General features: G+C 40.0%; 1 protein-coding gene across 1 annotated transcript in view; it reads left to right on the top strand.

Moving 5' to 3' along the window:
* LOC136863512 (cell adhesion molecule Dscam1) overlaps positions 1-12,170 on the top strand; it is a 938,330-nt gene that overhangs the window by 678,136 nt on the left and 248,024 nt on the right. The gene's annotated exons all lie outside the window — the stretch shown is intronic.

Here is a 12,170-nt window from a genome sequence, read left to right as displayed (position 1 = left end):
TGTTAGTGAGAGAATATTGCAACAGAAACTGCATGCAATGAACATTTGGAGTCGGTCACCTCACAAGAGGCCATTGCTCACACAGCCACATAACTCTGCGTGTATTCAATAGGCTAGAAATCATCGAACGTGGACAGTAGTTGACTGGCGGAATGTAATGTGGTTTGATGAATGATGTTTTTTGCCTGTATTCCGATGATGCATGTCACTGAGTGCACCGAAGGCCAAATGAAGCATTTTGTCCTGGATGTGTTGAAGGTCAGTTTCAAGCCAGAGGTGGGTCTGTGATGTTTTGGGGGTGTTTTTTGTATCATAGATTGGCTTGTGATACAAATTCTTACAATTTTGTTAAATACCACCTATTCAATACAATATACAATAATAACATAATAAAAAGTTACATATTTATTAAGTTGTTAATATGGTACATGTTTCGCTCCTTTTTCGTGAACATCATCAGCCAATTATCATGTTCTTAAGGTTATATAAGGTCGTGAATCTATTCTATTGGATTAAATTATGCTTGTAAACCTGATTGACAAATCTTATAATATTTTACAAGTCATATAACAATAAAATTATGTCTTTAAGTTAAAACATATTTGTCTAAAATATATCTAAGTTTAACATTTTATTGACGAAACTCATCTGGTGAACATCCTTTAAAATTATTTTAAAACCTTTTGAGATCTGGCTAATTGAATTGATTCAATGTTGCTTGACTTGTATGATTGTTGTTGAAACTTCGTTAACTATATTAACAATTTTCTACAGTTGATAATTGCCTTTGTTATGAACATTTAACTTGTTCTCGATGTTGCTGGAGTAACATCTGTACCAAATGTATTGGCATTAATCTTATGTTGTCACTACGAAAGTATTGTTTATGAACAAACTTGTTGGTGAATAAAAACTTTCAAATGTGAGGTAGAATTTGAATTTGAATGGTTCTCGTATGTTCCAAATTGGGCTTGTTGGTATATTTCTTTTTTTGCTGCGTAATTGTCTAGTGTTACTCCTAGCCTCTTGAGAACTACTTGTTGTTCCGTTTGCACTCTAAGTATAGTATACGAACCTTTTCTTGAGCCCTAGTTCCCATTCAGCACTATGGAGCTCAGGGCTCAAGAAAAGGTTCGCATACTAGTTCTGATGAAGCTCATGGAAAAGGAGTGAAACATGTACCATATTAACAACTTAATAAATATGTAAGTTTTTATTATGTTATTATTGTATTGAATAGGTGGTATTTAACAAAATTATAAGAATTTACACTGACTGACAGAGCAAATGCAACACCAAGAAGGAGTGGTCAGAACTTTATGCCAATTGCAGGGTAGACTGACGTCACTGAGGTATGCTCATGATGTGAAATGCGCCGCTGTGCTGCGCACGTAGCGAACGATAAATGGGACACGGCGTTAGCGAATGGCCCACTTCGTACCGTGATTTCTCAGCCGACAGTCATTGTAGAACGTGTTGTCGTGTGCCACAGGACACGTGTATAGCTAAGAATGCCAGGCCGCCGTCAACGGAGGCATTTCCAGCAGACAGATGACTTTACGAGGGGTATGGTGATCGGGCTGAGAAGGGCAGGTTGGTCGCTTCGTCAAATCGCAGCCGATACCCATAGGGATGTGTCCACGGTGCAGCGCCTGTGGCGAAGATGGTTGGCGCAGGGTCATGTGGCACGTGCGAGGGGTCCAGGCGCAGCCCGAGTGACGTCAGCACGCGAGGATCGGCGCATCCGCCGCCAAGCGGTGGCAGCCCCACACGCCACGTCAACCGCCATTCTTCAGCATGTGCAAGACACCCTGGCTGTTCCAATATCGACCAGAACAATTTCCCGTCGATTGGTTGAAGGAGGCCTGCACTCCCGGCGTCCGCTCAGAAGACTACCATTGACTCCACAGCATAGACGTGCACACCTGGCATGGTGCCGGGCTAGAGCGACTTGGATGAGGGAATGGCGGAACGTCGTGTTCTCCGATGAGTCACGCTTCTGTTCTGTCAGTGAGTCACCGCAGACGAGTGTGGCGTCGGCGTGGAGAAAGGTCAAATCCGGCAGTTACTGTGGAGCGCCCTACCGCTAGACAACGCGGCATCATGGTTTGGGGCGCTATTGCGTATGATTCCACGTCACCTCTAGTGCGTATTCAAGGCACTTAAATGCCCACCGCTACGTGCAGCATGTGCTGCGGCCGGTGGCACTCCCGTACCTTCAGGGGCTTCCCAATGCTCTGTTTCAGCAGGATAATGCCCGCCCACACACTGCTCGCATCTCCCAACAGGCTCTACGAGGTGTACAGATGCTTCCGTGGCCAGCGTACTCTCCGGATCTCTCACCAATCGAACACGTGTGGGATCTCATTGGACGCCGTTTGCAAACTCTGCCCCAGCCTCGTACGGACGACCAACTGTGGCAAATGGTTGACAGAGAATGGAGAACCATCCCTCAGGACACCATCCGCACTCTTTTTGACTCTGTACCTCGACGTGTTTCTGCGTGCATCGCCGCTCGCGGTGGTCCTACATCCTACTGAGTCGATGCCGTGCGCATTGTGTAACCTGCATATCGGTTTGAAATAAACATCAATTATTCGTCCGTGCCGTCTCTGTTTTTTCCCCAACTTTCATCCCTTTCGAACCACTCTTTCTTGGTGTTGCATTTGCTCTGTCAGTCAGTGTATATCACAAGTACTGTAGATCTTCAATACGGACAAAAAATGAAATTTATAACCTGCAATCATAGATTGGCACCGCTCACTGAGATGACCACTAAAATTAACCACCATGTTTATTTAAACATTACCAAGCTCGATAGCTGCAGTCGCTTACGTGCAGCCATTATCCAGTATTCGGGAGATAGTAGGTTCGAACCCCACTGTCAGCAGCCCTGAAGATGGTTTTCCGTGGTTTCCCATTTTCACATCAGGCAAATGTTGGGGCTGTTCCTTAATAAAGGCCATGGCCGCTTCCTTCCCAATCCTAGCCTTTCCCTGTCCCATCGTTGCCATAAGACCTATCTGTGTCAGTGCGACGTAAAGTAACTAGCAAAAAAATGTATATGTATTTAAACATTCTGGATGATCAAGTGTTGCCTTTCGGTCAATATCTGCATGATGAGTATGCTGTTGATACCCCTATTTTTCAAGATGACAAAAGCAAAGTTCATTGGGGTGGACGCATATGTGATTGATTTTATGAACACTCCCCCACCCTGTTACATGTTGATTGGGCAGCAAATTGCTCTGACTAGAATCCCATTGAAAATCTGTGTGACATATTGGTACAGCAGATAAAACGCCGACATCAGCATCCCCGCAGTTTGGTGGAATTGCATGATCCAATCCTCAGCGAGTGGCTTAACCTGGATGCGATGTACCTCCACAACCTTGTGGACTCACTTCCTAACTGAATCCAGGCGGTTACCAAGTCCAGATACCAATATAAATGGTCCGTTATTGGACATTATAAATTTTCCAGCTAACTCATTCTTGGTTGCCTGCGTTTCGCCCTCGTGTGCTAAGTTAGGCTCGTCAGTTGGGACCCAGCACACCACCCAAGACGCAAGGCTAGCGCATACCGCGGAGGCCACTGCATAGGCTACTTGAAGCCACTAGCGGCGCCAATGCACCATGACAGCCATGTCTCATTTTCCAAAATTGATGCCCGCCTGGCCATCAATTGATGTAGATGTTGATTCCCATAGGGAACCTAAAATATTTGTCCCGAATGAGTAAATTCATAATACCAATATAAATGGTCCGTTATTGGACATTATAAATTTTCCAGCTAACTCATTCTTGGTTGCCTGCGTTTCGCCCTCGTGTGCTAAGTTAGGCTCGTCAGTTGGGACCCAGCACACGACCCAAGATGCAAGGCTAGCGCATACCGCGGAGGCCACTGCATAGGCTACTTGAAGCCACCAGCAGCGCCAATGCACCATGAGAGCCATGTCTCGTTTTCAAAAATTGATGCCCGCCTGGCCATCAAATGATGTAGATGTTGATTCCTATAGGGAACCTAAAATATTTGTCCCGAATGAGTAAATTCATAATACCAATATAAGTGGTCCGTTATTGGACATTATAAATTTTCCAGCTAACTCATTCTTGGTTGCCTGCGTTTCGCCCTCGTGTGCTATGTTAGGCTCGTCAGTTGGGACCCAGCACACCACCCAAGACGCAAGGCTAGCGCATACCACGGAGGCCACTGCATAGGCTACTTGAAGCTACCAGCAGCGGTATGCGCTAGCCTTGCGTCTTGGGTTGTGTGCTGGGTCCCAACTGACGAGCCTAACTTAGCACACGAGGGCGAAACGCAGGCAACCAAGAATGAGTTAGCTGAAAATTTATAATGTACAATAACGGACCATTTATATTGGTATTATGAATTTACTCATTCGGGACAAATATTTTAGGTTCCCTATGGGAATCAACATCTACATCATTTGATGGCCAGGCGGGCATCAATTTTTGAAAATGAGACATGGCTCTCATGGTGCATTGGCGCTGCTGGTGGCTTCAAGTAGCCTATGCAGTGGCCTCTGCGGTATGCGCTAGCCTTGCGTCTTGGGTGGTGTGCTGTGTCCCAACTAACAAGCCTAACTTAGCACACGAGGGCGAAACGCAGGCAACCAAGAATGAGTTAGCTGGAAAAATTATAATGTCCAATAACGGACCATTTATATTGGTATTATGAATTTACTCATTCGGGACAAATATTTTAGGTTCCCTATAGGAATCAACATCTACATCATTTGATGGCCAGGCGGGCATCAATTTTTGAAAATGAGACATGGCTCTCATGGTGCATTGGCGCTGCTGGTGGCTTCAAGTAGCCTATGCAGTGGCCTCCGCGGTATGCGCTAGCCTTGCGTCTTGGGTGGTGTGCTGGGTCCCAACTGACGAGCCTAACTTAGCACACGAGGGCGAAACGCAGGCAACCAAGAATGAGTTAGCTGGAAAATTTATAATGTCCAATAACGGACCATTTATATTGGTATTATGAATTTACTCATTCGGGACAAATATTTTAGGTTCCCTATAGGAATCAACATCTACATCATTTGATGGCCAGGCGGGCATCAATTTTTGAAAATGAGACATGGCTCTCATGGTGCATTGGCGCTGCTGGTGGCTTCAAGTAGCCTATGCAGTGGCCTCCGCGGTATGCGCTAGCCTTGCGTCTTGGGTGGTGTGCTGGGTCCCAACTGACGAGCCTAACTTAGCACACGAGGGCGAAACGCAGGCAACCAAGAATGAGTTAGCTGGAAAATTTATAATGTCCAATAACGGACCATTTATATTGGTATTATGAATTTACTCATTCGGACAAATATTTTAGGTTCCCTATGGGAATCAACATCTACATCATACCAAGTCCAGAGGCGGAGTTACACGATATTAAATGATGCTTGTAATGTTTTCTCCATGGGTGCCTAATTTTTTGTCTGGTGAGCTTATATTATTTCATTAGCCTTCATATCTTAATTACCGGTACTTTGAAATATTGGAACTAAAGTGCATTGAAATTTAAGAGCACATTGAGTTGAGTAATTCAAACCTGTACTTAGAAATTTGTAATTTTCGAGGTTTTTCCTGTATTATCTAAATGGAACTTCCAGGGAATTTGTGACTTAAAGTAAATATATAACTTCAGTAGTCCCAAATAAAATAAACCTTTAGTTGTTTAGAATTACATACATAAAAATATCGGACCGGAGGATAAATTCCTTTCATTTGTTCAGTATCAGTGACATCATATCTTAATGATAATATAGTAATAAATGGAATTATAACCTGTATGGATATACACAAGTCAAAAATGTCTTCTATCAAGCCTGTAAGTTTCGGTATGTAATGTCAACATTAAAGGTAAACCAGTACACTGGGAGTGTATCCCATAGATAAAACATGGGAAAACTATCAGTTGCTATTGTACCTTGAGGAAGGAAACACTGTCATCCTGCTGTGAATACCGTATGGTAGTTAGGCTATTGCAAGAAAACCAATGTTGAATTTTGATCATATCTCTATAGCCACATTTCATCTCAGACTATCAATAATAAATGATGCCAGACCTGGAAATTGAATCAAAGTGATATTGTGATTATTTGAATATAGTGTTAAAACATCCTTCACACTGGTAGTCCATAGGCCACAACATTGGCTGATGACTATCATTTTCAGCTCAGAGAAACCCTAAGGCTGATGTTAACGTTCAGTCAAATTCTAGGAAACTGGCTATATTCTTCCAATCTTCATTGTTGATGTATATGGAGAGGCTCAGCTCTTATACCTATACATCCTGGGTCATGTTTGTAGTGCAATATCATGTTGGATGGATTGTTCAGCAGTGGCAGAAGATACTTTTTGCCAATGATTGTCACAAATGTCTTGAGTGCAACAATCATCGACAACATATTTGAGGAGAATTCACCACAGATACAGTGTACAGTGAACACAAAAGGGCAGCATGCTTTGGGGTTGCATTACAAGGAGTCACTATACCCTAATATTAGTCACACAGGGCAACCTTATTTCTCCTCAATACTGGGACTTCATCCTGCAACCAATATTGTGGAAGTGTATCACCATAAGAAGAATTGATATTCATGGACAATAACTCACACATCTATTCTATAAGCATCATGGATATCTTTCTTCACAATGCTGATATTTTCCAGCTAGAGCAGCTTTCTTGCTCATAATACATGAAATGTATTGAACATTCCTAGGATCAAATACAACAAGCTGCTTTGGCCATCTTGACATACTAAACTATCTGCATGACAAATGCATAACTGTGTTTGAAGAATGAGACAAACTGTACCAGCAATGACTTGACAGGCTGATGGAAGGTACTGTAAGAAGATATAAACATGCATCACCACAAACAGACAAACTACTCAACATTAAAGTCACTGAGTTTGGTATACATAATACAGACTGAGAACCAACACTCTGTTCTTGAATATATTTGTCTCAGTGAACAATTATTATTGCAGAAATATTGCACTGTCATTTATCCCATCCATATACGCCAGTCAAAAATGCTTTCTATCAAACCTGTAAATCTCATCAGCATTACGATGTTGAGTGGGTATGTAATGTCAACAGAGTAGTTTTTAAACTGAAAATAAAGATAAACTAACCATTATACTGAGAGTGTATCCCAAAAGCAACACATGGGAATTCCATTTGTTGATTTAGGTGTTATCTCAGGTAGTAATTTTACTCAAACCCTCATGGTGATGAAAGCATCTCCATATGAAGTCTATAGAAGAAATCAGTGAATTTTTCATTTATCACCTACCTTTGTTTTGATCTTCACAAACTTCTCATGCCTGTACTGACATGAAGGACCAACTTCTATAGGTAAATCATGAGCTGTGTAGAAATATTTGAGTTATGTAAACATAACATGGTAAATTCTAACAGTAAGAACATTTTGCTTTAAAGAAATCATATTTTTATTAAAAATACTTTTCTTTTTTTTATAATAGGCATCAAAGTAATGATTGGCCAAGAATTTCTTGAACTGTAGAGAGAGATGACAGTCACTTAGCAAAAAAGAATCATAAAATATATGGAGTGAGTTTCATCTGTTGCTCTCCTAATGACACGATGAAGTAATGAACCTGAACTGTAGCTCATGGACGAAGATGATCGCTAGACAAATGAACACAATGGATTTTATTTGCAAAAATTTTAATGAACAAAAATCTGTTGGTGCATACACTGCTGGATACAAAAATAGCTACTCTCTGAATCTGGACTTGAAACTTCACAAAGCATGATTCTTCTTCTTCTTCTTCATCATTACTCGGGCATTTTCTACCAGTCTGTACCAGTCCTCTGGAGGCAAAACATAGTCGTTTTCTTAATCGCTTTCTCAATAACACCAAAGTCACAGAAGGCAAAAAGGTATGTCCAGGAGCCTAGTAACAATGTTCTTTGGAATCAAAAACTCCAGCCATTACAAGGACGTAGTTACGTACATCAGGTACAGTGTATTATTCTTGTTCCGTACTGAACAAGAATTAGAAAACAAATGCCAATTTCTCCTTTTTCAGTGTGTTTTCTGGGAGACTTAGAAATCTATACAAACAAGGCATGTTTTCTGAAGCACCTCTTAAAGCCTTGTTTTCAGTCCGCGTACTCATAATGCCACTACTGTTATATACTGAAGTTGTACACCCAAAGTTGCCTCAAATAGAACACAACTTTAGTAGGTATTTTGGATGTTGGAAGAGCTTTCTGCACATCAATAGTTATCGAACAAAAGTCTGATTCTCCTTTGAGGCATTCAGCTTGATACTGACTCAGAAGACTACAAGCAGCTGTGGCTCGAGTTTGATGTAGGCGGATATCCAGAGATATTATATCCTGTTGTTCAGATATATATGCGTCACACACCTTGAAGTTATCTTTATGAGGTATCTTGAAACCTATATTAAATTTTCTTGTGAATATAATTCTGTATGTATTATATCCAACACACTACAAACCATTCCTTTTGTTTCCATTTTTGTAAAGTCGATGATCCATTTCAGCTAGAGACTTCATAGAATGTATATACTTCCTTGTCAATCTCTTCCTACTGTAATGCCTCTTGTACAGAGGAAATCATTTTATATGATCAATTACTCCATTTTCTAAATCTATAAATTTTGACTTTTGTTTTCCATGGTTTCCTCTTTGGTCAACATGAGGAGAAGATTTCCAGGCTTCATTTTCTAACATTTCTGCATCGTGAGACTTGTCACCAAAATAATCAATGTCATTTGGCGTTTCACGATGAATGTCAGATATTTGTGTACTTCAGTCTCCTCTGGTGGTAGATAAACGCTTGATGTAGATGTTGATTCCCACAGGGAACCTGAAATATTTGTCCTGAGTGAGTAAATTTATAACACCAATATAAATGGCCCATTACTGGACATTAAAATTTTTCCAGCTAACTCATTCCTGGTTGCCAGTGTTTCGCCCCAGTGTGTTAAGTTGGCCTCATCGGTTGGTAAATAGCACACCCACCGAGACGCATGGCTAGTGCATACCGTCGAGGCCACTGCGTAGCCTTCTTAGAGCCATCGGCAGTGCCAATGCACTATGAGAGAATTTGTCTCATTACCAAAACTTGATGCCTGCCTGGCCATCAGCTGATGTCGATGTAAAATAACTACATTACCATACTACTTAGGTTTATTATATTATTACTATGCATTAACAGAAATGAAAATTACAATTAATTACTTAATATTTAAAGGTTTACACAAGAATTACACAACTTTAGAACAAGCAAGATACAATCTAATAAAAATAAGAACACTATAATTCTAAACTGTATTTAAGAGTACCGGTACCTTAAGTTCAACAAGTTAATATAAATAATAGAAATGTAGTTAAAACTAAATACTTAGACTATGTAAGTGATATAATACTGAACATACAGTTAAGGACAGAGAATGGAGTAAGAGATTTCATCCAAGTGTACAAACCCCAGACTGGATGCAAAGATGAAAATATGGACAAATTCTTGGAGATACTGGAGGGAGAAATAATGGATGTGGAAGTGACTGTCAAGGAAGACATTAGTGCAATGGTGGGATGCAACAGAAAAGGAATGGAAGGGTAATTGGACATTTTGTATATAGAAAGATGAATGAACATGGAGAGAAGTTGGCAAATATTTGTGTGAGAAATGGGTTAAGTATGAACAGTGGAAGATATGGAAGTGGAAACGGAAGGACAAAGACAGTAATTGCTTACTTCTTTGGTGAAAAGAACAAATCATAGGCAGTTGTTAGATGCAACAGCCTTGCCAGAAGTAGTTTTTGATGGAGACCATAAAGTAGTGGCAGCAAAAATGAAAGTAGTAAAAACAGTGAAAATGAAAGCAATAGAGAGGGAAAATAAAAAATGGAAGTAAGAAATACAAACTTCAATAACGCATATCAAGGAATGAGGTGGAGAGTGTTGAAGTAGAATGGGACATGTTCAAGAAGGCATTTGTAAGCTGTGCAGAGACTGCTTGTGGCAGAATAGGCAAAAGAGTGAAAGATAAAGAGACTCCATGGTGGAATGAGACGGTAAATGAAGCAGTGAAAAATAAGAAAGCATAGCAATTATGGATCACGGATAAAACAGAAGAAAATAAAAGAAGTATCAGGAAATGTAAGGAAGGTGCTGGAGAGTAGTAAGTAAAGAAAAATTTAGAAGTGAAGAAGAGTTGGAAGAGGTTGTTATATGGACTCATAAGAAGGAAGGGTCTATACAAATCAGGTGAAAGGGGAAAAAAGGAGAAATAATAATGCAGGAAGAGGAGATAAGGAAAAGTTGGAAGGATTACTCTGATGAACTTCTGAATATGAGAAGGGATGTAGAGGAGATGATAAAAGTAGAGTATGAGAAGACAGAATCCAAGAGTGATTGTAAGAGATAGAAACTGCTGTCAAGAAAATTAAGTGGGAAAAGCAGCAGGATTGGATGGATTGTGAGTGGAAATCATAAAAGCAGCAGCAGGAACCATTGGTCTGCAATGGCTGTGTAGACTTTGTAGATGTATTTGGAAAGAAAAATTAGAACCAAATGACTACAGTAAAGTTTTAATAGTACCTATATTTAAGAAGGGGGACAGGAAGATATGTGAAAATTATCGAGGAATCAGACTCATATCTCAGGTAACAAAAATATTTGGAACTGTTTCAGAGAAGAGAAGGAGAAGAAAGGTGAGAGGACAATTACAAGAGGAACAATATGGCTTTTGAAATGGTAGATCAACTCTAGACCCTACCTTCTATATGAGACTATTAATAAAAAATCATTGGGAATATGGAAGAGGTATGGTGGTGACATTCCTTGACAGAGAAAAGGCTTACAATAGTCTACCCAAGGCAAGGTATGAAAAGTAATGCAACAGAAAGGATTTAGAAAGCAAATGACAGAATATAAGTGAGCAATGTAAAAAAAGTTTTGCAGCAATGTCCAGACACATGTGGGGAGGACAGAGTGATTTCAGAATGAAACTAGACTACAACAAAAAAGTGTCACCACTGACATTTTTAAAGTATAGTCAAAATTGTGAAGGAAATAAAGGTAAAATATGGAGACAGGGAGCTGTTTGTAGATAACATTGCAGTGCAGGGGTGCAAACAGAGAGGAAGTACAAGGGCAACTCAACATGTTGAGTGAGATTATTGAAAATTATGGAATGAAAATCAGCATGGAAAAGAGTAAGACATTGGTGCTGACCAGAGGAGAAAGGGAAAAGAAAGGAATTATAAAAATAAATAGACAAAACCTTGAAATTGTGGAGAGCTTTAAGTACTTGGAAAGCAAAGTGATGCAGGGCTGGACATGGAGATCAGTAAAAGGATTCAACAGGTAAATACATTCTACCACAGAGTGTGAGGAACCTGGTGTGAAGGAAGTACCAATGAAGGTGACTCATAATATGTACTACTGCCGAATACTGACATAGGAAGTAGAGATATGGGTACTGTACCGTTCCTGTCTAAAACAATATTCTACCGGCGCCTTCGGAGAGCTGCGTGTTCGGTTCGTAAAAATATGATCGGGCAAAAATAAATTAAAAATCTCAGAACAAAATATACCATGGGTATGTGAACGGGAAACAGTAACATAATTCCAAAATAAAATTCAACATAAGGGGTAAGATACATTTATTATCTAAGAAAACATTATTGAAACTCGAAAATAAACAAATTAATATGAAAATGATTAAAAATATGGCTCAAATAAATGCCATAAATTTCCAATATGTGCCATGCACATTATTAGCACAAAAATTATTACATGTCACAAAAAGACGGACAATGTCCCGTTTTAAAATAAAAATATTTACAAAATAAAAACAACAACCTGGGGAAGAAATACACACTTCGCATCGACTCAACGCAGTTAAGTTCGTCTTATCGAATCCTGACGGATATCGTTCAGTTTACGGTTATAGGACATACCGCGACAGAATAAAATTATGCTAAATCCAATCCATAATTAAAATTATATGTACAGCACTGTCAACAAATCAATGTTCCAGGGTTCCTAACTTATAGTTACACTGAGTTTACTAACAGACCACTCTGTTACAAATTGGATGGCTTGAAAGTCTACTTCCAAAAAAAAAACCATGAGCTCCAAACTCAG

This window comes from Anabrus simplex, chromosome 2 (assembly GCF_040414725.1).
Source record: "Anabrus simplex isolate iqAnaSimp1 chromosome 2, ASM4041472v1, whole genome shotgun sequence".
NCBI classification, from domain to species: Eukaryota; Metazoa; Arthropoda; class Insecta; order Orthoptera; family Tettigoniidae; genus Anabrus; species Anabrus simplex.
Note: the sequence above shows the minus strand (reverse complement) of the source record. Positions and strands in the feature narration are given on the sequence as shown.